Here is a 25406-nt window from a genome sequence, read left to right on the forward strand (position 1 = left end):
GGTGAATGATAGGGAAGAGTTTTACTTTCTCAGTCTATATTATTGTAACTTACTGTAGTTCAAAGTACTGATGCGTAAGTCACTGTCTCTTCCTGGGTAATCTTGGTCAAGACACTTAATCTCATTTTTTAAAACTTGTCATATAAGGAGGTTGGAAGAAATCCTCGCCAGCCTGTGTATATAAAATTAGAACTCTTTTATTTTTAATGTCAGAACTGTAATGCCCCTTGCAGTATGTTTACAAGACCTCAGCATCCAAGTATCTTACATTTATGTCTGCCAGTTTCCAAAGGGAGGCCTCACAGGTGCTCACACTCCCAGTGTGACATCTTCATAGTCTTCCTTTCTTGTTCTGGCTTCCTCAGGCTAACATCACTACCATCAAAGTAGTCTGAAGAAGCTCTCCTGTTGCTATGACTAATGGGTACGTGGCACCATACCCATGTTGCCATAGCTTCAGCTCCCCAAGGGAGCAGAGCATTGTTGGGCTCCATAAGAATCTCAGAGGAAGTCTCTCCTCACTATGATGTCTTCTGGGTCTTGGAGCAGTTCTGTTCATGCTCAGTCTTTCAGTAAATCCGCTTCTGTCTTCTGTGCCTCATCTGCAAGCAATGCTCAAAACTTAAAGCAAACAAAAACAAAATCAAAGAAACAAACAAATCAACCAATAATAACAATAATAATGATAATAAAAGAAATGAAGTCAATATTCTCAGAGATCTAGCTGTGATTCTACCTTTCGTGATGACTAATCAAACCACAACACTTAAGTTCAACACTTAAGATCGCCACAATTTTGTCAAGAACAAAGACTTGCCTTAAATTTGTATAGTTAAAGGGCTTGTCTGTTGATTTTCTAAAAACAAGGGAACAGCGTGTCCAGGAAATTTAGTCTATATGTTTAGAGACCAAAAACTTCTCATAGTGCAAAAATTTTTTTTTTTTCTTGTGAGAAAGACTAGCCCTGAGCTAACATCTGATGCCAATCCTCCTCTTTTTGCTGAGGAAGATTGGCCCTGGGCTAACATCTGTGCCCATCTTCCTCTACTTTATATGGGAGACCACCACAGCATGGCTTGACAAGTGGTGTGTCAGTGCGCTCCTGGGATCCAAACCTGCAAACCCCAGGCCGCCACAGTGGAGCACGCACACGTAACTGCTGTGCCACTGGGCCCAGTGCCACATTTAATTAAAAGTTTTTACTTGATTTTACTCATCAAAAATTTAAAATCTCTTGTACAAAAACACACAGATCAATGGAACAGAACTGAAAGCCCAGAAATAAAACAACACATATACGGACAGCTAATTTTCAACAAAGGAGCTAAGAACATACAATGGAGAAAGGAAAGTCTCTTCAATAAATGGTGTTGGGAAAACTGGACAGCCACATGCAAAAGAGTGAAAGTGGACCATCTGCTATCACCATTCACAAAAATTAACACAAAATGGATCAAAGACCTAAAGGTGAGATCTGAAACTATAAAACTCATAGAAGAAAATATAGGCAACACACTATTTGACATTGGTCATAAAGGAATATTTTCAAATGACACGCCTACCCAGACTAGGGAAACTAAAGAAAAAATAAGCAAGTGGGACTTTATCAGATTAAAGAGCCTCTACAAGACAAATGAAACCAGAATCAAAATAAACAAACAACCCACCAGCTGGGAGAAAATATTTGCAAAACAAATATCTGACATGGGGTTAATCTCCATAATATATAAAGAACTCACACAACTGAACAACAAAAAACAAACCACCCCATCAAAAAATGGGCAGAGGAAATGAACAGACACTTCTCCAAAGAAGATATACAGATGGCCAATAGGCACATGAAAAGATGTTCAACATCACTAATCATTAGGGAAATACAAATCAAAACAACACTAAGATATCATCTCACGCCTGTTAGAATGGCTATAATCACCAAGACAAAAAACAACAAATGTTGGAGAGGATGTGGAGAAATAGGAACCCTCACACACAGCTAGTGGGAATGCAAACTGGTGCAGCCTCTATGGAAAGTGGTATGGAGATTCCTCAAAGAATTAAAAATAGAAAATACCCTATGATCCAGCCATCCCACTACTGGGAATCTACCCAACGAACCTGAAATCAACAATTCAAAGAGGCTTATGCACCCCTATGTTCATTGCAGCATTATTCACTATAGCCAAGAAGTGGAAGCAACTTATGTCTCCCTTGACTGATGTATGGATCAAGAAGATGTGGTATATATATATACAATGGAATACTACTCAGCCATAAAAAAAGACAAAATCATCCCATTTGCAACAACATGGATGGGACTGGAGGGTATTATGTTAAGTGAAATAAGCCAGAAAGAGAAAGACAAACACTGTATTATCTCACGCATATGTGGAATATAAACCAACACACGGACAGAGAAAACTGTATTGTGGTTACCAGGGGCAATGGGGGTAGGGGGTGGGCATGAGGGGTGAAGGGAGACATATATATGGTGATGGAAAAACAAAAATGTACAACCCAAAATTTCACAATGTTATAAACATCAATAAAAAAAAATCATGTTGCATCTAAAAAAGAAAAAAATTAAAATCTCTTGAGGTCAATCGTTGCCAGGATATCCTATTGCATAAGAAATCTTTAACATGCCTTCCAATGAACATACACAGCCTCATACCTTGCTTGTTGGCAAAACCATGTGATTTTTCTTCAACAGTGTTTCTAGTCCATGGATTTACAGGGTGAGTCAACATGATATCTGTGGTGGAAGGACAGAGGAGAAAGGTCATGGAGGGTGCTGATGAGAGTGTTACTGATGTGATCTAGCAAGGGCTCTAAGTGGGGTGGAGAAATAAATGAGGAAAGAAAGATACTGATAGGGCTCTAAAAGAAAGCCTTCTGGATGGTGTATAACAACACTAATAATAACTAATAATTATTGAGCATTTACTACTGGCAGGGACTTCATGAAGACCCTTATCTGCATTATCTTGTTCAATTCTTAGAACAACTTGGTGAGTTATGTGTTATCCTTATCTTCATTTTATGGTTGAGGACAATGAGCGAGGTTCAAAGAGTAACTTGCTCAGATTCATGTAGCTAGTAAGTGGTAGTGCTAGTTCTCAAGCCAGTATCTCTTTGATTTCAGTGCTTGGGTTATTAATTCTTACTATACTTTCCAAAATATTATGAGATATGTGCTTCATTCTGACCCCTTTAAATAGACCTGAAATGCACATGCAAGTAAGTATCTGAAGCAGGTAAGAAAAAAAAATACATGAAGCACGTATGTTCAAAAATTCTCAAAGGCTTCTTCATCCACTGCCAATCAACTGCTTCTTTACATTTTTTGTATCTGACTTTTTAGTCCTCCTAATTTGACTCTGTTCCCACTATCCTTTACTTTTCAGGTGGATGTCTTTCTTTTTTTTTTTTGGTGAGGAGGAGTGGCACATCTGTGGGATGCTGCCACAGCATGGCTTGATGAGCGGTGCATAGGTCAGCGCCCGGGTTCTGAACCCGTGGACCATGGGCTGCAGAAGTGGAGTGCATGGACTTAACCACTATGCCACCAGGCCAGCCCCTGGGTTGTCTCATTTTCAAACTTGACATATTGATTTCTCCCGTTAGGATCTCACCTGGATGTTATTCAACTTCATGGACCAAAACCACTAGTAAGAGACAGCTTTACAGTTGCCGAATAATCACAAGAAAAAGATTAGATGTATTTGAAAAAAAATGTCAACCATTAGCTGTGGATCTGATATGGGAAGTTTATTAGTGAAAATTCATAATGGATCCAGCAATCCCACTTCTGGGAATACTTCCAAAGGAAATGAAATCAGTATCTCAAAGAAATATCTGCACTCTCATATTCATTGCAGCATAGCCAAGATAAGGAAACAAACTAAGTGTCCACTGACAGAAGAATGCATAAAGAAAATGTGGTATATAATGGAATGTTACTATATGTATTATAATGGAATATTATTCATCCATAAAAAAGGAACGAAATCCTGTCATTTGAGACAACAGGGATGAACTCAGAGGACATTATACTAAGTGAAATAAGCCAGTCACAGAAAGAATAAAACTGCATGATCTTCCTTATACATGGAATCTAAAAAGGCAAACTCCTAGAACCAGAGGGTACAATGGTGATTGCCAGGGGCTGAGGGGTGGGGGACATGGGGAGGTGTTGGTCAAAGCATACAAACTTTCAGTTATAAGATGAATAAGTTCTGGGAATCTAAATTACAGCATGATGTCTATATTTAATAATACTGTATTGCATATTTAAAATTTGCTAAAAAAAAGTAGATTTTAAGTGTTCTTATCACACACACATGCAAATGTTATTATGTGAGGTGATGGATGTGTTAATTAGCTTGATTGTGGTAATCATTTCGCAAAGTATATGTACAGTGTATCAAATTACCACATTGTACACCTTAAATATATACAATTTTTATTTCTCAATTATAACTCAATAAAGCTGGAAAAAAATTTATAATAAAAATTTGACCCAATGAGAGTCAAACACTTAAAATAGGCAACAAATCCAATATGAGGATAAAATGTAGTTCCTTTAGTTTTGTCTTTCCTAGATTTGGTCTTTCTCCCCACCTGCTGGTAAGAAGGAAAAACATTAACTTTGATTTAAAGCTTAGTCTGATCTGTTCATTTAAACAGAAGGTTTATCTAATACTCAGTCCCTCTTGGCAAAATAAAAACCACGCATATAGTGCTCAGTTTATCAATCCCCCAATCCCTGCTTATCTCCCTCAGGTGGTGTCCCTGTGTGTGGGGGAAGGGGTGTGGTTTACGGGACGTTATGAATAGGGAAGAGGCAGAGTCCTAAGGTGCTGTGTCTTATGCATCCTCTAGCTTCCGGGACAGTGTCCCACTTAAGTTCTGTCTTTCCTGCTGGCATTTATGGCTAAAGTATAACTCTTGTCTTTTGCTCTCACCACTCCATGGAAACTGTCAAAATCACCAATGGCAGCCACGTTGCTAAACCCAATGGTTAATTCTCTGTCATTATTTATGTGACCCTTCAGCAGCATCTGTCACAGTTGATTTTTCCCTTGTCTGTGATGTTTTTCATTCATATGGCTTCCAGAACACCACATTCACCTGGTGTTTCTCCTATATTCTGAAGGCTCCTTCATTAATCTGCTTGGATGGTGTTTTGTGCTGGTCTCAGCCGGTCGATAACCAATGTTGTGGCTGGACTGGCCCTTGTAGTTCTTATTATGATTGCAAGACATCCTCAGCAATAAATATCAGAAAACTTTGAACAAAAAAAAGGTTTATTACTTACACGTCCTGGAAATTACATGGCACACCTGGGGCCACACAATGAGGTCATGGGGGAGGGAGGGCTGCCAGAGTGAGGGCCTGGGGTTCTGCTTTTATTGAGGTGGAGGGTGGGGGCCTAGGATTTCACAGGCTCACTCTGTGTTGGTGGATTCAATAAGAGCAGGAATTTAAAGTGTGGGAAGAGAAAAAACAAACGGCTGAAATGGTCAGTTATCAGAATCAACCAAGATCCCTAAAACAAAGGAGGCTTAGTGGGGGAGGCAGCCTGGCTCTTCATCTAGTCACATGGCTGGCAATGTGCTTATTCCAGATAGCCATCTTTGAAGTGGAGGCCTCTGAAGTGGCTGCCTCTGCAATCAAAGCTTAAGTCAGGTACTTGCATTACAGAAAGAAAATCCAACTGTCAGGGCTTACACTACAGATGGTTCCTCCTTTAATTCCTGACCTCTTAATATTGGAATGCTCAGAGCGCTCTTCTGAAATCCAGTCCCTAGTATTTCCCTTAGTATACTTAACATCTCCACTTAAATGTCTGAGAGAAAATTCCAACTTACCCCAAACCCGCCCTACTCATATTCTTCCCCTTCTCAATCAATCCCGTTATTCCAGTTGCTCAGATCCAAACTCTTGGGGTGCAGATGTTCTGCTAGTCCATTGCATTATCTCCTGCCCAATAGGGGAGAAACATAGATCAGGATTTTTGCTCTTAACATCCTGCCACTGTGATTCACAACCTTTCTCTTCTCTCACTTCACAATATCCACTCCACTACAGCACATAACCATTTTAAAGTGTGCAAAATTGTTTTGAAAACTAGAGTTGAAAGTAATCTTGAGGTAAAATTATGTATAGAATTTGAAGTTTATAGTCTGAGATGACCTGTTTTATCAAAATCAATTATATGCATCAATTGTCTCTTATAGACTTGAGTAATAATTTTAACTCACCACATTTCCTTGGCCTCTTTTCAGCCCTTCACAGGGCCTCAAATTCAACATGTTTAAAACATTATCCTTCCAATAAGGGACACCTATACCTATGTTTGCCCTTCTTCTGGGAACAGTACTTCTATTCTTCATGGGATTATTCCTCTCCCTTCTATAACTTTATGGTTTCCTCGAGCATTGCTATTTTCTTACATGAGTCAGCCCCATTGGCCTCATTTGATTGCTTCAGGGATATCAACCTGACCCAAGCTAAGCCAATTATAGTATTTCAAAACCCTAGTTATAACTGATTGATCTATTATATGACGCAAGGTAGGTCAATTAGAATCTTTTCTTTAGTATTTTTGAACTTGGAAGCACAGAGAGTAAAACTGTGCAGAAAAAACCTGACTTTTACTCTCTGTGCTTCCAAGTTCAAAAATAGAGATAGAACCCTAGTTCAAAAATAGAGATAGAACTAAGTTCAAAAATAGAGGTAGAACATGTGAGAAGTAAAACAGGGAGCTGTTGGTAGCCACATTTCTAACTATGTAAAGGAAAGTAGGGTCTGTAGTGAGAGAGAATGAAACCAATATCCAAAGCAAGGCAGAGATGAAAGGTGGAGGGCTAGATTCTGGTGGTATTCCCGTCTTATCTAGTTTCTCCTGAGGCCCAGTTGTATCTCTAGCCTTTTAGTAGGTATTAATGGAGAATCTTATACTTTGTATTACAGAGACCCATTGCTAACTAGCCTCAGGGAGAAAAAAGGAATTTATTTTCTTATGTGGTTGGGAAGGATATTGAAGCAGCTAACGTGACCACAGAAATAACTGCCTTAACCAGGCCTCTACTGATGTCTGGAACAGACAGCTCAGAATTGCTAGGTCTCTTTCTTATCCATCTCTCATCTCTGCTTGTCTCAGCTTTTGAGTTGGTCACAGTTGGACTTCATGCAGTTAGACTTTTTCTAGGGGGCTGAGGAAGAGGGTTACAAGTTGCTCCAGTCTTTCATCCTTCCTAAAGTGGTGACCCCAAAGACAAAAGCTCTAGGGGAAAAGTCTCTGCTAACTTGAATGGAAAATTCTCAAGAAGACCCCTGATTGGCTTAGCTCAGGTCTCATGACCACCTCTGAGCAGGTCACTCTGGCCAAAAGCATGGGGAAATCTGACTGGCCAGCCCAGCTCATACGCTACCTTTGTGTCTGTGGGTAGGTCACAAATAGGTGTCCTCAAAACACAAAAACTTTTATTGGAAGGGATATTAAAATACATTCTGAGAAGACAACATTGTAGCTACCACAGTCCACTATACCATTGTTGGTTTAATCCTTTCTTAGATTCCACAAAGTAAGAAAAGCCATTTTTTGCCTAAGCCAGTTGAGTTATTTTCTCTCATTTGCAGTCGAGAGTCCTGATGAATACATCCTTTCTTATCTCTCTTTTTCTTCATAGATGCCTATCTCCCCGAATGACACTGTTTACTGAATCACCCTAGCTGGACATGTGGGAATCCTGTTCAATTTCTCCCTATCCCTCCCTCTCCATATCCAGAAATGTGGGAATTATTCTCAATTTCTCCCTATCCTTCCCTCTCCATATCCAATCAGATAACCTATGTCAGTTCTAAATCTAAAATATCTCTAAAACCAACCTCATTATTCCATCCCTACTGACATGGCTTTGTTCATGCCTCCATCATCTTCTGCTTGATTTGCCTCTTTAATTAGTTTCCTTACTTCCAGTCTTGTTTCTTTGTATTCTATCCTCCACCCTACTGTGAAAGTAAAATGGTCATATCATTTCCCTGAATAAAATTTCCTCTTGGCATCCATTACAAAGAAGTTAAAAACCTCTTGGTGATATATACAAGATTCTTTGTGAACTTTCACTAAGGATGCCTAATATGTTCCTTGGCATTCAGGTCTCAGCATCAGTTCTTACCTCTGTATCCCATTTACATGGCTGCAGTGTTATCTTTGTCCTGTGCTTTTAAGGCATTGCTGCTCTGGCCCTAAACTTTAATTTCATAATTAGGAGTCTTTTATTTGTTCTTGGGACTCCTTGATATCCTGACTCCTCTGCCTTTGATTTTTACCAGGTTCCTCAACCTGGTATTATATATGAATCACTTAATGGAGCTTTTAAGCATATATTTCCTTGACCCAACCCAGACACACTGAATCAGAAATATTGTTTTAAATGCCTCCCAAAGATTCTGAAGGAGATGGTTTGTAGAAGCAGTCTTTTGGCAAAACACTATGCTTGAGTATTTCTGCTATTGCCTGCTGTTGTAGATCTCTGATGCCTCTTTTCTACATTGACTGGGTTTCTTCTTCTACTTATTCCTGAAACTTCTGATTGGCTGACCTGACTTTGAAGTCTCTTCAGATTTACATCCTAGTCATCTCTGCTCTGGACCCCTGTGCCATCAACCAAGAATCACTATTTCAACCATTTCACTCTCCTATAGTTAGGTAGCCCCTTTGTTATTCCATATCCTTGGATTTCTTCTGCCTATTCTTGCTTTATCATCTTTACTTCAATGTCTAGTTCAAGTCTAAATTATTTTTCCCAACTGCTTAGGCTACATTTCCAACCATATTCTCCTTCTCATTTGGGAGCCCCAAACTACCATTGTTAGATGTTCTCTAGCACTTTAAAACTATTGTAGAGGTTCCACTTGGTCACATGCTACAGCTGAGGGCAGATTGTGTGCATCTCTTCCAAGTTCCATACTCAATAAAGTCACGTTTGAAATTGGCTATGGTGGGAATATTTACACCACAGAAATCTTCAAATACTCAGCAAAAACTACTTTTTTCCCTGAGGGATTGGTAAATATTTGCCAGCATACCACTATCTCCAGTGGAAGATCAAGCTGTGGGAGCTCTGGTGCCAGTCTAAAGAAACCCCTGCAGGTAAGAAGTGTATACCATGGACTAATAGCAGCTGAAAGCAAAGGTGGACCAAGCCTGGACAGGTGGGTAGTTAGTGGTCTCTAGACCTTAAAAAAGTAGAAAACTAAGCTCCTAACCCTGCTCCAAATCTGTTCCACTCCTACACTGATCCATCTCAATAACGGCAACAACATTCACTGGGACCTTGCGTAAGTCATTTAAGCAATCTGTGCATCAAGTTCCTCATCTATAAAATGGTGCCACCAATAACATCTATCTCATAGGGTTGTTATGAGAATTAATTGAGTTGTGATTGGCAAAGTGCTTAGAATAATGTCTGGCACAATGATTTCTTGAAATAGTATGTAAGAGCTTAAATAATTGCTCAGATCAAAACCCTTAGAGTTGGCCTTGCCTCTGTTCTTTCTCTCATATTTCTTATCCAATCTGTCAGGAAAACCTTTTCCCTTGACTTTTAAAATATATATCTGGGGCTGATCTTACCTTACCACGTCTACTACAACAACCCTGGATCAAGCCACCATCATCTCAATCTGAATTATTTCGCAGTCCTGTAGAGGATTTTCCTGCTTTCACTCCCCCTCCACCTCCAGAAGTCTGTTCCAAAAATAACAACCAGAATGATTCTTTTCTATTATTTTTAGACCATGTTCACTACTCAGCTGAAAACTCTCCAATGGTTCCCCATTTCACTAGGAGTAAAAACCAAAGTCTTTACAATTGTCTACAACTCCTTGGCCTGCTCTGAGCTCTCCTCTGACATCTTCTTCTATGACACTCTCTCACTCAATCCTGTCTAGCCATCGGAGCCATTCTACAATCGAGTGAGAGAGAAGAGTTTAGTCAGATTGTCAAAACGACCAATGGGTGAGAAAGCAAGAATGGACATATTGAATGCAATGGGGCAGGCATGGAGGGTAGGGTTTAAGCAGTTCAGAGCAAAAAGTAAGAGTCAGGTAGCGTAACAGCAGGTCAGAAATTTTGTCCAAAGCAAATCAAGTAAGAACAAGATCTGTACCTAGCCACTTGGAAATGGTCCTAGTATGAAGAAGGCCAGAAAACAGCCCCAAAGAGTGCCCTGCAGAGAACCTGGCAACCTTGAATGCCTCTGAATCCTAGGTGGAAATGAGCCAAGTGTGGTCTGGCTTTGTTGTGGAGGTATTCAGTATTAGGAAGCCTGTGCATGTCTTGACAAAAAAAAAAAAAATTTCCAAAGCTGGTGGTATGTAGAACAAACTCCATTAATAATTTTGACCTGCTTCTCTCCTAGAAAAATGATGGGAACTGAATGTTCCTTGGAAACAGCTGGGATGAGGTTAGGACAAGGGCAGGGGTTAACACAGCAAACAACCAAACTGTGGCAACCAGGGCATGTAGGAGAGTCAGCCTTGATCTAGCTCATGGATAATTTTCTTTTTTATTCAGGGAAAGAGAAGGCATAGACCAACAGCAGATATATGGAGAATCATCTTTAAAATATAGTCTTGATAGAGTCAGGATTGTGAACCAAAGAAGCAGATAATCAAAAACAAAACGAAATGAAAAATAAGCCTTTTGCTTGTCTAGTTTAAAAACACTACACAAAGGGCCGGCCCCATGGCTTAGTGGTTAAGTGCGCGCGCTCTGCTGCTGGCGGCCCGGGTTCGGATCCCGGGCGCGCACCGACACACCGCTTCTCCGGCCATGCTGAGGCCGCGTCCCACATACAGCAACTAGAAGAATGTGCAGCTATGACATACAACTATCTACTGGGGCTTTGGGGGGAAATAAATAAATAAATAAAATCTTTAAAAAACAAAAACTAAAACCGAAAAAAAACACTGCACTAAGAAAAAGATCCTGCAACAAAATCTACTGGGATTCCACAACAAAGGCAGGTGGGATCCTGACTGTTGTCTTGCAGCCCAGCCTCATCTTCTGTCCTTCTCTTTTTGTGGTACCAATCTCAGTCAATTGACCCTTTTCCAGGCTGTATATATATCTTTTTGGCTCTTATGCATGAGCTCATAGTTAGCTGCCTAGCTCTAGGATTCAATATCCCTTATGATTACTTGGCTGTGGCTTGGCTACTCACCACTTGCTTTGCTTGGGTCTCTATGCTTTAGGTACCTGTTGATATAGTTGGTTTTAGTTTTGTAATCTTTCCCTCACTGTCCCTTTGTCACCTGCATCTACCCCATCCTGGCTTCTTCTGGACCATGTCCTTGGATTAACCCAGGTTACCCACAGAGATAGACTCTGTGCAAACATCTGACAACAGGATAGGAAATTCCATAGCACATCCAGCCACCAAATAAAAGATTCTGGAGTGCTGACAAGGTCAAACTTGGTCTTACACCATGAAAATTTGTTCCAGCTGAGAGTTTAGGACCTAGTGATGAATCATTTCCACTCATATGTAGTTGATGCTATTGGTTCCCCATAGAGTTCTTCACATAGCCAGTGTACCCTTCCCCCAGCTGCTGAAAGTATAGAAGCTAAAGCTTAGAACCACAACTTTCTCTAGAGAATTGTCTTTGGCTAACGGGAGCTGCCTCGCCCAGAGATGCTTGGGAATTTACACCTCCCTCTCTCTATCAGTCTAGCTGGATTAGATTTCAAATCTCACTTTTTGTGTAGGTGGAGTTGGGGGGGACGCATCCTTTCCCCCACATAATCAGCATACATGGCTCTCTGTGAAAAGTTATGAGTCTGACTTTATGCTAAATGAGTGGTGCCAATTAAAATGATCCTTCTTTCCACCTTTAAATGAAATCTACCTTATTATTTGGAATTTTTAGACAATTCAAGCATTAAAACCTTTCTTCAACTCTGAATAGGGCATTATTTCCAGATGAGAGCTCTGATACATCTTCTTGGACAAGCTGTCAAACCCATACTTCATCAAGTATGCCTTACCCCAGTAATGAATAGCATCTTTGAGGTAATAAATCTTCAGACTTATAAAATAGAGGTAGGAGGTAGTATGTTAGTCCCTCTCATCAAACTGCATTGATGTGAGCCTCTAGAGAGACATATTGGATTCTGTTTCCATGGCAACTGCTTCACTGCTCAAGGGGAAGACAGGACAGCAATTGAAGCCTGTGTTAATAGCAGCTCTAAAAATAATCAGTAATGTGTTGAAATCAAGTGAGAGACCGGGAAGCAATAGGTAAAAATTATAACCATGCATGGTGGGATTGAACAATAAGCTGTTGTGCAAATATTATTACAACTACAATATGCTTTAAGAATTATAGGAATGCTTGGTGACAAATATATTTCTGAGGAGAATCAATTGTTATTTTATTTTTTCCTTCATTCAGGTGACTGTTGAATACTGATTATATGCCGGTTATGAGGTAGGACCTGAAGATACAGAGATATGTCAGTACTGTCTCTATTGTCCAGGCTCTCAGGGTTTTATGGGAGCAAGAGAAAAAATCTACCACGATTATAATGGATGTTTTGTTTATCTACCCAACACCATTCTAACCGTTTCCATTGTGTAACAGCCAGTAGATTAGGGATTTTTGTGGGATTGATACCACATTCAGCTCCAGGGACAATTCAAAATCATTTACTACAGTTATTGGTTCAGCAATAAGCATGTAAGCAAGGTGTAAACCTATACAACATTCTTTTATCTATAGTGATTGTCTTCTGCACAAAGCTCAGAAATCTTGTTTGGTGGTTGTGAGATGCTTATAATCTTTTTTACCTAGACATGAAAGAGGGATCATGTAGAGTCTGTTGCTTCAGGAAGCCACCTTGTGATCAGGAGGACAAGCCAGCCATTGGACAGGGTACAGCTAAGAGAATCACAAAGAAACGTAGCTAGACGTGACTGAACTGCATTGAAGCCTACTCCACCTCTGGATGTTCAAGTGATCCTAGCCAATAAAATTTCTTTTTGTAGAAGCTTGAGTTTGGTTTTCAGGTTTTCTGTTGCCTAAAACCAAAAAAAGTATCCAGCTAATTACAAATGACAACACCATGCAGTAAATGAAATAATGGAAATAAGCAGAGGGAATTATTGGATGTATAGAGGGAGAATAAATCAGAGGGAGAAAGAGGTAACAACTAACTCCATCTTGGAGAATGGAGTGCAGGAAAGATCAAAAAGTTTCCTATACTGTGAGGTAGAGAATGCAGCTTTTCTGTCAGCATAGTTCCTGGTTGTCCAACTCTCTAGGATTGCTGGCTACTGGCAAAATGCGCCTCTCTTAACCAGGCTCTACGTAGAGGTGGATGTATCACGAACCTAAAGAAGCTTAAGCTCAAGTGCCCTTCACGTCCACGTTTGGCTGGCGGTGAAGGTAGCAGCCCTAGTTGCACATTAGTAACTGGGCTGCCCCAGCTGAAGGTCACTCTCTAAAGCCTGGTGGGGTTTCTGGACGATGGGTGGGGTGGGGTCTATCAGCACTATTTCCATATTTTCCTTACCTCCAGTTAACAACTCCTGGAGGACTCCATTGAGTACCTGGGCCTTACCTTTGACACCAATGACTGATGCTGTTTACTGCATTTCTTCAGGCTTGCCTTGCATGTTCACAGCTCAAAAGGTGACCAGCAATTTGAGGGAAATTTGAACGCATATTTTTGGGCACTTTCTCTGAGGTTCTCTTCTCTCCAATATTTTGCTCCTCAAATCCCAGCTCCTTTGGCATTCCTAAACACAATATCTGTCTCAGACCTATGAGACTGCTGCCTTCTTCTTGAGCTCTCTTCACCCTTGCCACAATTTGAAAAATACCCACGGGAAAATTTTGAGGTGAATGTGCAGTGTACCTTGTGTGCTTTCCTTTTTTAAGGATTCGAACTGCTCAATATTATTTGTGCTGGCTCTCCAACGCCTTCGAAGGATTGCTTATATGTTTTTCCAACTTTTATTTTTGGTAGAAGATGTAGTTCAATATCAGCTACACTGTTGAGTCCACGGCCAAAAATTGTATTCATTGAATTTTAATTTCAACAATTTCTTTTATCATTTCTAAATGTTATTTTTAAATTTCTTTTAAATATGTACTCAATCATTTTGAATCCCTTCTTGTTGCATGCTCATTTTGTCTTCCTTTAAACGTTATTTATATCTAGCAAATTTATATTTGGATTCTGATGATGCTAAAATTTCTCTCTCTCTCGGTTTTTTTTTTTTCTTTGTATGCTTGGTGATTTCTTAAATTCACCTCATATAAACTGATATCCATTTGTGGAAAATTTAAAATGGAAAATCCTTCCTTTTTAGAGAACTTATAAACAATATATAATATGTTTTTCCTTATTTATGCTGGGTCAAAATTTAAAGTAAGAAGGCCTTTGAGAGTATCTAGCGTGACATACTGCTGGAGCAGAAGTTATATGTTTTCATTGTGAATTGTGCTCTCTGTGGAAAACTTAGAAAAGTAGTAAAAACGTTTAGTGATGAACTTAGATTCGCTGAGCCTCTCAGACATTTAAAAGCTTTACCTCCAGAAATTCCATACCTATCTTTTAAACTTTTTTCATTTATTTAAAAAATTTACATATTTTAGAGGCAACGTTATCTACCTGTTAGCTGAAATTCAGCTAATTTTAAAGGATTTTTTTTATAAGGAAAAGGAGAATGTCTTTTTCTCTAGGATCCAATAAGTGAGAAAGTGAAAATAAGCTTTGGTTTGGTTTGAAACTTATGACAGGTTGGTAGTTGAATTATTTATTGAACTGAAATGAATAATCTGTAAGACTAATCAAACCAGTCTAGTACTATCGTTTGGCAGATGACAAATTTGGCCTAACGAGAATTGTCATATTTGAGGCTGTGTGTAGGCATTGAGACCAGATGGAATGGGAAGAATTGAGATCTGAAACCAGACATGTCTGTGAGGTTCGGGCAGGTTCTAAGGGTGGTAGATTGGAAAGAAAGCAGAGAACTGATAGAGCTGAAAGTTTTAGAAGGGAGTCCAATCTAGAAGGTAGGATCCTATACACCCCTTGACTGCTAGACCATTGTGTATCTTTTTCACTGCTATACCCAAAGTGACCTGACAGTGTCTGTCACATAGTAATTGCTCCAAAGATATTTTATGTTTTATTTTTTTTATAATTTTATTTATTTATTTATTTTTTCCCCAAAGCCCCAGTAGATAGTTGTATGTCATAGCTGCACGTCCTTCTAGTTGCTGTATGTGGGACGCGGCCTCAGCATGGCCGGAGAAGCAGTGCCTCGGTGCACGCCCGGGATCTGAACCCGGGCCGCCAGCAGCGGAGTGTGCTCACGTAACCGCTAAGCCATGGGGCCGGCCCGCTCCAAAGATATTTTAAATGAATAAATAAGAAGACTAATATAAGAGACTGAAGATATGGTAACAGATACCTCAGTCTCTGAGAACCCATTACAAGTTCTCCATAATAGGGAGATATCTGCCAGGAGAACTGGCTATCTGAAATAATCCAATAATTGGGTGACCTCTCCCCTGATCAATGTTAAATGGGCATGATTAATTCTGAATCTTTTTTTAGCCATAATAAGTGAATATTTCTAAGGTCAGTTTTTCCCCACCACAGTGTCCTGGTAATGACAAACTTAATTTTTTTTTATGGTAAAGGCTTTTATTTATTAATTCATCTAATCTTCACACCAACCCTAAGAGTTTCTATTATTAAGAATAGTAAAACTAATATTAAACAATTATACTACTATTTTGGTCCGTCATTATTGTTCCAGTAACATTGCCAGAGGCCTAGGGGAAGTGTGTCTAACCAGCTGGGAGGTGTCAAGTCTCCTGAGGGGAAACTCTTCAATGTGTGATCTATACTTAATACTTTCTATGATAAGTCCCCTGATTTCAATTACATTGCCAAGGTACCACTTTACTAGAGCCTTAAAGTGGTTACCATAGACTAGTTCTAAATATCAAAGGCAAAAATGATCAAAGATTTGAATCCAAAGTAGCACGCAGAATATACTCCTGATTGTCTAAGTCCTTTGTTAAGTATAGAAGAAGACAATGAAGCAAATTCTGGATAATTTTCTGCATTAGTAATTTAGTAAGACTGACAACTATTTCTTTTTCTTCTTCTTCCTTTTTTTTTTTTGCTGAGGAAGATTTGCCCTGAGCTAACATCTGTTTCCAATCTTCCTCCTTTTGCTTGAGGAAGATTCGCCTGGAGCTAATATCTGTGCCAATCCTCCTCTATTTTGTATGTGGGTCGACACCACAGCATAGCTTGACGAGTGGTGTAGGTCCATACCTGGACACCGAATCCCGGGCTGCTGAAGCAGAATTCACTGAACTTAACCACTAGGCCACGGGGCTGGCCCCATCACAACTATTTCTTGAACCTGAAATTATGTGTTGATCAATGTTTTATCCATCAGTGTTTTCTTATGGTCTCTTTAGAGAATGCTGTCATTCACATCATCGTTGCAAGAAAAAGAGCACGCAAATGAGCCAATACCTCTTACTATGTGTTAAGCACTGTGCTAAATGTTTTACATATAACATATAATTTAATTCTTAGAACAATCCTGTGAACTGGATATAATAATCCCAGTTTTTCAGATGATGAAACTGAGCAAAATTAAATATCTTAGTGTTTTAGTTCAGGCATCTATAACAAATTACCACAGACTGGGTGGCTTAAATAACAAAAGTTTATTTCTCACAGTTCTGGAGGCTGAGAAGTCTGAGATCAGAGTGCCAGCATGGTTGGGTTCTGGTGAGAGCCCTCTTTCTGGTTTGCAGATAGCTGTCTTCTTGCTGTGTCCTCACATAGCAGAGAGCAGAGAGAAGGGAAACAAGCTCTCTTCTGTCTCTTCTTACAGGGAAACTAATTCCATCATGAGAGCTAATTTGTGACCTAATTACCTCCCAAAGGCCCCATGTCCAAATACCATCACGTTGGCAATAAGTTTCAACATATGAATTTTGAGGGGACACAAACATTCAGTCCATAGCACTTGCTAAAAGCACCTAGCTGAGATGAGAATATTTTGTTTACAAATTCCTCAGCTCAACTGAACTAAATGCAGATTTACTGCCATAAACTATACTGTCTGGCTATTTCTCTATCATAAGTAATTAGCGCAAAGATAAGACAAGGAGTGTTGCCTCTGAGCTGGTGATTACCTCAGTCAAGGTTGTCTTCACTCCCCAAAATGCTGCAAAATAACGTGCATTCTTAACCACAGCATTGGTGATTTCCTGTGGGAAAATAATTGTGGTGTGTTATATTAGAGAAACGACATGTTCATTCCTATAAAATATTTAATTTTCTTCTATGTGTTACATGGCTTTGTATCTGTTCATCTTTTTAATTTCAGAACCCATTCTAGGCTTCTCACCAAAGCCTTTTGGCTTATAATTTTTGGCTATGCCACACATTATGTGACCATGGGAACCTGATGACTGCCTTTTGGAAAACTGGGATTTTACTATAAAAGGCATCTTCATGGGAGCAGAACTGCTGGTGGCCTACAGGGGATTTGATTTCTTCCCGCCCTTTTCCTTAGACAGTCCCTCCACACTCAGCCATGAGTGCTCCTGGCTTTCATTCCATGGGTTGTGAATCGTAGCCTCTCTCCAATTTCTTCTTTTCCCAATGTCTACTCGCTATGACCTTCCTTTGACAAAGGGACTAGAAGCGATAGGGCTGGGTAGGTGAGGGTGGCTGGCTGGGCAGACTATGTGATAGTAACATATTTTGTCTTCTCCAATCCAATGGATGAAATGTCGAGGAGGAAACTGAACTCTCATAAAGAGGGAAAAGGTCCAGAACAACCTTATGCAAATTGCAAATGTTGTTTTGAATCTTCTTACAACTTTTTACTTTATTCTATCTTTCCTCTTTTGGCATTTTCTTTTCTTCTTCCTGGCCTGCTGCATTCTTTTGGGGGTTCCTCAGCTAGGGCCATGGTTCTCAAACTTTAGCATGCAGCAGATTATCTGGAGGGCTTCTTAAATACAGATTACAGAGCCTCTCCTCCAGAGTTTCTAAGTCACGAGGTCTGGGATGGGGTTCAAGTATTTGCATTTCTAACAAATTCCCAGGTGAAGTTGATGCTGCTGGGCCTCACTTTGAGAACCACTGGTCTACTGACTGTGCTTTATCATCTTAATATTTTCATTCATTCGTTCAGTCATTGAATATTTACTGAGACATTACTGAGCTAATCAGTGCCTTAGATACTGCATACGCCCCACAGAACCCAGCTTCAGTGACTGGCACTTAGTGGGTCTTTAATAAACATCAAGTGGCTGTGCAACCTACATTCCACGAGTCTCACCAGCCTATGGGTACCAAGTACTCTGTAGCGGGAGTCACTCAAATTGCGCTGACTTTTATCCTTTCCTACATAAAACAAGACCTCCAGCACCTCTCAAAAAAGCATGCAGTTGTGTCACTGGGACGCCAGGGCTTGTCACCATGTGCTTATAACCCAGTCAGTACTCGTTACCACACATTAGCCTCTCATAGATGTTTCCCGTCTATGCAGCTACTTCAGAGCGACTCACTGCTGAGCCTACTGTTGTTGCTGCCTTCTGTGGGAACCATGAGGTCCACGTGGCTGCCCACCAGTGCTCCCCAAATTGCCAACACCTGGAAGTGGTGGGGAGAGGGGATGCTCCTTGACTCTGCATCACATTTCCTTGCCTGGAAACCAAAGTATGCTGCTGGGGTCTTGATATCTCACAGATTAATCCATGAAAATATCTCCATCCGTGTTTGCCTGTAGTTCTTTCCTGGGGCTTGAACCTATAGGGCTGGGGTGACGGGAACCGGTGGACGGGCAGGGTATGTGTTGTTAACACATGCTGTATTTTCTAATCAGGTTCTGTATCAATTCATAAAACGTGCATGTGTAGTTTCCACACTCCCACAATTTATCAGATATGCCACACATGTCTGAATCACAGTGGGGAACACAACTGAGTCTCAAAACTACTAGATACAAATGGAAAAGGACCCCAAATTTCTGTCTTCTTCTCCTGCACTTTTATAGTGTTTATTTATAACCCCAACGCATTTCTAATGTGCCAGATTTAATCTAGCGTAGCCAGGGGGCCTTCCTTCCTTTAAATGTTCTCTGCAGCTTATTTCTTTTACACAAACTACGCCTTAGGTGAGGAGAGAAGAGATAATTTGTAGCTCTGCGCTAGTTTCCTGCAAGAAGTCTAAGAATCAAGACAGCTTTATCCAATCTTTACTCCTCTACACAGGCCAAAATCCACTTGCATTGGTCTATCCTAAGCCAAGAATGACCTCAGGCCAGCATGTCTGTCCTGGCTTGTGTGTGTGTGGCCTGCGAGTGGGGTGGGAGGCAGAGTATGGATGCCTTCAGCACCCACAGCTGAAACAGAGAAGTTTCATTGTCTCGATTGTCTGAGGGCTTTTAGAAGGAATTCAGGTAGCCTGAGACTTACCTAATTCTTCTCTTGCTCCGTGATGACTCTATACATTCTTGAATTTTAGAACTATAAAACAATGCTGATTATTATTACATGCATAAACCACCAGATTTTCCAGAAGTGAAATAACAACTGTATAACTATCTTTATTTCAATATATGTCAAATTGGCAGTCATACATTTTATCTGTTTCCTGTATATTTTTTTTTTTTTTTGTGAAGAAGATCAGCCCTGTGCTAACATCTGCCAATCCTCCTCTTTTTGCTGAGGAAGACTGGCCCTGGGCTAACATCCATGCCTGTCTTCCTCCACTTTATATGGGATGCCGCCACGGCATGGCTTGACAAGTGGTGCACCGGCGCGTGCCCAGGATCCGAACCTGTGAACCTCGGGCCGCCGCAGCAGAGTGCACGCACTTAACCGCTACGCCACCGGGCTGGCCCCTGTTTCCTGTATTGTTGTCCATCCATACAAACATTGCTCAGTTTCTGGTCTTGTGGCAGAAGCATTCTAACACAAACACAATTTTAAATAAATGAAACAAACATTTCTAAGAAAATGAGGCTACAGGGATTCTTGTAGGAGATTTCTGTACTGGGAAAAGTCAGGGAGGCTTATGTTACTCTTCGCCAGTTATAATAGTAGACAGAGAGGAGAATACCCAACGTGATGAAATGCCAGGTACTTCATCCACTGGAAATATGCCTCTTTGGTGCTCTCTTGGTCACACAAGAAAGATTAAGCTATGGCACTCAGTGTCACTTCATAGATTTGTAAGGCTGGGTCTGAGGAGACAGGTGGTTTTCCTTGAAAGTGCTTCTCCTACCACAAGTAGATGAAGTGGTATAGGTCATCAGGAAAGATGTCCTAAGGAGCAAGTACCAAGTGCCCGGTAAAAGTGCATATATTTCTATAAAATATAACACAATAACTGTAACTTGCATACAATTTTAAAGATAGATATAATATACAGCACTATTTAGCGAACTACAAATTTCTTGGTACCAATTAAAATCTTTATGACAAAATTCAAAAGATTATAAGGCTAAACGTTTTTCAGTGGCAGGACAGGCCCATTTGGTAATGCCCAGGCCTGGTGTTAGTTAGAATGGACAGCAAAAATACAAGCAAATTCCATATGACAAGCTGGACAAAGGTTGTTCCCAAGAACATAGGCTAAAGCCAGGATTATAGTTCTAGAAGGCATGTGGGTCCTAGAGGTCAGGAGGCTGGTGAGCAAAGGTTAGGGACCCAGTGGGAAGGTCTGGTCAGCACAGAGCCAGGAACAAAGTATCTATCTGTAGGTCTGAAATCTGTGTAACAAGCATGGGTCAACAACAGCAAGGAAAGCTTAATACTTAACTTTTCAGGGACTGGAGTCCTTATATAGTTCTCTTTACTTTCTGAATGGCTCTCAGGAAGTGGGTGAGTTTGAGCCCACAGAAGCAGCAAACAGTACTCCTGACAGGAGCTGGGAAATGAGTGCGCTGTGGGGTGGGAAACTGGGAGCCCTACTCACTGTGTAGTCTGCTCCCGGAGTTCTCCCAGACTGAAGGAGAAAGGCCTTTACCACACTTGGATTCTGCAATTGGAAGTCTTGAAGGACTTAAAGATATTTCACTGCCAGGGAAACCTAAGATGTATCACTTAACTGTAAAGAGGTGTAAAGAGATGTTAATTTGCTTCCGGAACTAGCCATTTAACTTTTAGAAGGGTGAATTATAACCTTACACATTAGAAGTTTTTCAAACTATGGATTGCTGGGCTCCACCTCAGACCAATTAAATTAGAATCTCTGGGGAGGTGGATGAGGCCTAGGCATGTATATATTTTTAAAATTTTCAGAGATTTCATTGTTCTTTAATTTTTAATTTAATTTTAAACGATGACAGCATCATGAACTCTTCATTGTAAATAAAAAAAGATGTAAAAAATTATTACTCTCCTATTCCCTTTCTATATAGAGATATGGCAGATGCAAGATATAAAGTGAATGTTTGTTTACCTACCATCTCTTTCAGTTTTATTAAAGGATAAGATGTATGTGGAAAAATGCACAAATCATAAACATATCAACAAATTATCTCAAGATAAACATACTTTTGTAAATACCATCTAGGTCAAGAAATAGAACATTACTACAAGCCCCAGTCCCTGCTCATGTTGCTTTTTCATCTCCACCTTCCATAAAGGTATAAAAAGATTCCCAGGTATTTTAATGGGCCATACCATTGTCTTATCATCTACTTTTTCACTTTGTTTTCCTTATAGATTTTTTTTTTTTTTGTGAGTAAGATCAGCCCTGAGCTAACATCTCCTAATCCTCCTCTTTTTGCTGAGGAAGACTGGCCCTGGGCTAACATCTGTGCCCATCTTCCTCCACTTTATATGGGATGCCGCCACAGCATAGCTTGCCAACCGGTGCTTCGGCGCGCGCCCAGGATCCGAACCGGTGGGAACCAGCGAACCCCGGGTCACCGCAGCGGAGCGCGCACTTAACTGCTTGCGCCACCGGGCTGGCGTGGCTCATAGATTTTTTTTAATGGAGAGAAAATACTTTAGATATGAGGATGATTATATCAGTCTCTCTGATCTAATAATATTAATAACAATAACAAATATTCCAAGTGTTATATGTGCACTCACATGTTATATGTGAATGTTGTAGCGTGGCAACACATTTTCAAACCATTACTCGTTCAAGGAATTCAGCTTTCGTTTTCTAAAGCTGAATTAAACTTCTCTCTTGAGCCCCATGATACCCGATGGTAGAAAATAATTTTCTGTTCAGTTTCAATAGTGACCATGAGCAATAGATGGCAACTGCTTATCCGTTCCAAAATGAGGGTCCACCATGCCAAGGGGAGTAGCTTGCTGCATTGGGAAGCCTGAGGTTGCTGGGGCAAAGGAGGGTGACTGTCTATTGGACTACTTGTGGGTGATGCATACAGGCCCAAGTGAGAAAGCCAGGCTGCTGGTCATCCTAAATGCTGCCCAAGAGAACAGCCTGAAGAAAAATGGTGACCTCAACAGAACAGTGGGCTGCCAGATTCCAAGGGGCCGAGGAGACATCAACAGCCAGCCAGGGAGACAATAATAGTGGTGTCTTTGAAGCAATTGCAAAATGCCCACCAGAGCGTCAGCTTTATATACCTGCTAAGCCCACAGTTTATAAGCCTATTCACAAAAAGATCAATAGAGTAGCAAGAACATATCTACTGTTACTGCTTGTCCCTCCCCATGACCCTTCAACTTTGGAATAGCCAGAGCCAGACTCAAAGGGGGGCGAGTGGGTGGGTGGGTGAAGAGTAGAGGGTCTACACAGGAAAAAACAATCCCACACGGATCTCCTCTCCCCCTTTTCAGTAGGTTTGGCTCCGATTTTTGAGGGACAGCTAACTTCCAGAGAAGGGAAATGCTTTAAACTTGAAAGAAATGTGAAAATTCTATTACATAGAATCGAACACTGATTAGTTTATGTACGTGTGTGTGTCTGTGACTAAAATGACTGGAGACATTTCAAAAAGTCTAAGTGTGACTAGAAATGTTATGCCTGAGTTTCTATCCAAGGGAGTTGAAAAGAACTACTAGGCTACAGAGCAGGTTTGAAAAGGCAGTGGGGAGGATGATTAAAATTGTTTTCTGATTAGATCTGATGAGTGTTGTTTGTCCACCGTCTTGGTTATGTCAATACATTGGCCTTACCAATAATTCAATGAGCTTTTTCCTAATTTACCATGATGGCTTCCCCTTGGTACAATGGTGACTCCCTGTCAAGTTGCCTGGGCTGGGAGAAGGGCCTCTGAGAAGTTCAATAAGATGTTGGGGGGCTAAAAATCCATTGCCTAATATTGCAAATTACCATTCTGTCACCACTATCTTATTTAATCATCACAAGAAATCGGTGGGTAAGTGCTATTGTTATTCTTCTCTTAGAGATGGAAACTGAGGCTGGAGAGGTAAGGTCACTTGCCACAAGGGACCACAGCTAAAGAGTAAAGGAGCAGAACACAAAGCCAGGCATTCTCCCTCTGGAGCCCATTTCTAAACATCACACCCTTTAGCCTCCACTAATCCCTCTGGTGGCTCTCAGGAGAGGCAATGTATTGGTCTTCTCATAAAGAGACCTATTTTGGGGAAGAAGAGGGGTGGTTAACCAAATTTACTAACTCACACAACTCTTACCTACTTCCAGAGCATTTCTCCACTAAAAAAGTTGCATTAGAAACAGCTAGCAGAAGCTTCTGCTTGTTATAATCTGGCCTCTGCCAAAGATTTATTTTTAATTTTTAAAGAGTCAGGTCAGTTACTCTTCTCAATATGTAAAATTAATAAGATAGTTATAATAAAACAGCTCTGTCATGGTTTCCTTTCAAGAAGGTAACATTTACCATCTAGAAAATAATTCTGCATTTATGGAAGTGTGCTTTAAGAGTTTGGGAGCACAAAGAAAATTGCTTTGATGCATGAATTCTCCCAAAGTTTAGCCAAAATCTACAGGTACTTATAGGCCACTGTCAATATTGAAATTGTTCCTTCTCTTTCTTCCATGTGGCAGAACTTTTAAAGAGAAAGAGAGGTCTGAATTTAAGAGTGCTAAAGTAACAGTTCTATTATAATTTTTGGCATTTTATCACGTGGAAGTTTATTCTTTCCTTCTTTATATATTCCAATTCCTTGATCTTTTTTGACTGTAAAATGTAGTATTTTTAGGATTATACATCATACTGTAGTCTCTGACCCACTCCCCAGTATTATAAACTTCTTTTCCAGTGGGGAAAACAGTCCTTATCCCCTTCCTGCCTTCTGATTCTATGTGCTGTAGAAGCAAAAAGAGAGAGCGGGAGGTCGTCAACCCCAGCTCCTGTGCCAGGACATGCAAACTACCTAAGCCAATTACTAACCTGTTTTTAAAAAAACCTCCAATCAGAGAGAGTCCACGACTTCTTTTTGTGAACTGCTGCACCGTGCGACTGCATACTATAAATGTCTTTCTCTATCGATGTGCACTCTTATCTCTTATCTCCCCGTTCTATTTTTTCCCTTATTTGAGTTAACCCTTTCTTACCTTTTTATGAACTTCTAGGCCTTCTCTTCTTAGAAGCGGTGGGAGACAAATGTCACTCTGTGAACGGTCCAGATGGTAAGGTGAGTCGCAGTTCGTGGAAACGCTGGTGCTCTGAGCCCCAGCTACGTGGGATGGCCAGCGGGGGGACGGCCTTCCTCATTTTATAAGGTGTTGTTTATTCCGCGGCTGCTAAGCAAACGCTCTCAATCCTTTTTACTTCCGTGAGACGGACATTTCTGAGGCTGTTTCCAAACAGGACACTAGGGGGCTCCCAGGGGTTAAAAATCCGTGGGAAATTATTTGAATGAAAACTGCTTCTGTACGGCATTTGTTTTTTCAGAATTTCAAATTAAAGTTTATTTTTTAAACTATAAAAAGAAATCTCACCCATCTTAAAACTGAGTTATCCACAGCCAGCTTCCAAGTAACCGTTTTGATTTGCAATCAGTAGTTTTCAAGGGAGCTTTTAAAGCTGAGCTGAAATATTTGAAATGTGGAACACTCTTGACCATGAAATATGTTCTACTCACATGCCTCAGCCTTTAAAAGTTCTTTGCATTAGAGTCAGGGATTACATTCTTCCTGGAGCCAAGCGTGGGGCCAGCTGTGTAAGTAAGGTTGCTATGAGTTCCTCTTCCTTTTCTCTTAAATAATGTGAAAATGGAGCTACAGATCCTTTTATTTTCTTTGAGCTGACTTTGGTGGAAAGAAAAGGAATAAAAATCAGTGGGATCTGTGTTTTGTGTTTGTGTGTGTGCGTGTGTGACTGAATAAATGTAACTGCTTCCAATATATATGGGCATTAATG

The 25406-nt window shown here is 40.4% G+C and overlaps 1 long non-coding RNA gene across 1 annotated transcript; it reads right to left on the reverse strand.

Annotated features, from left to right (window-relative positions):
- Window positions 1-181: 181 nt before the first annotated feature.
- Window positions 182-24925, reverse strand: LOC147915808 (uncharacterized). The gene is made up of 5 exons (XR_015553797.1): window positions 24599-24925; window positions 17251-17325; window positions 5871-5982; window positions 2672-2752; window positions 182-621 (listed from the first exon to the last, which is right to left on the reverse strand). It is a non-coding gene; the product is annotated as an uncharacterized LOC147915808 (long non-coding RNA).
- Window positions 24926-25406: the final 481 nt, after the last annotated feature.

This window comes from Ceratotherium simum, chromosome 12 (genome assembly GCF_057802395.1).
Source record: "Ceratotherium simum simum isolate JZ-2026a chromosome 12, ASM5780239v1, whole genome shotgun sequence".
Lineage (NCBI taxonomy): Eukaryota > Metazoa > Chordata > Mammalia > Perissodactyla > Rhinocerotidae > Ceratotherium > Ceratotherium simum.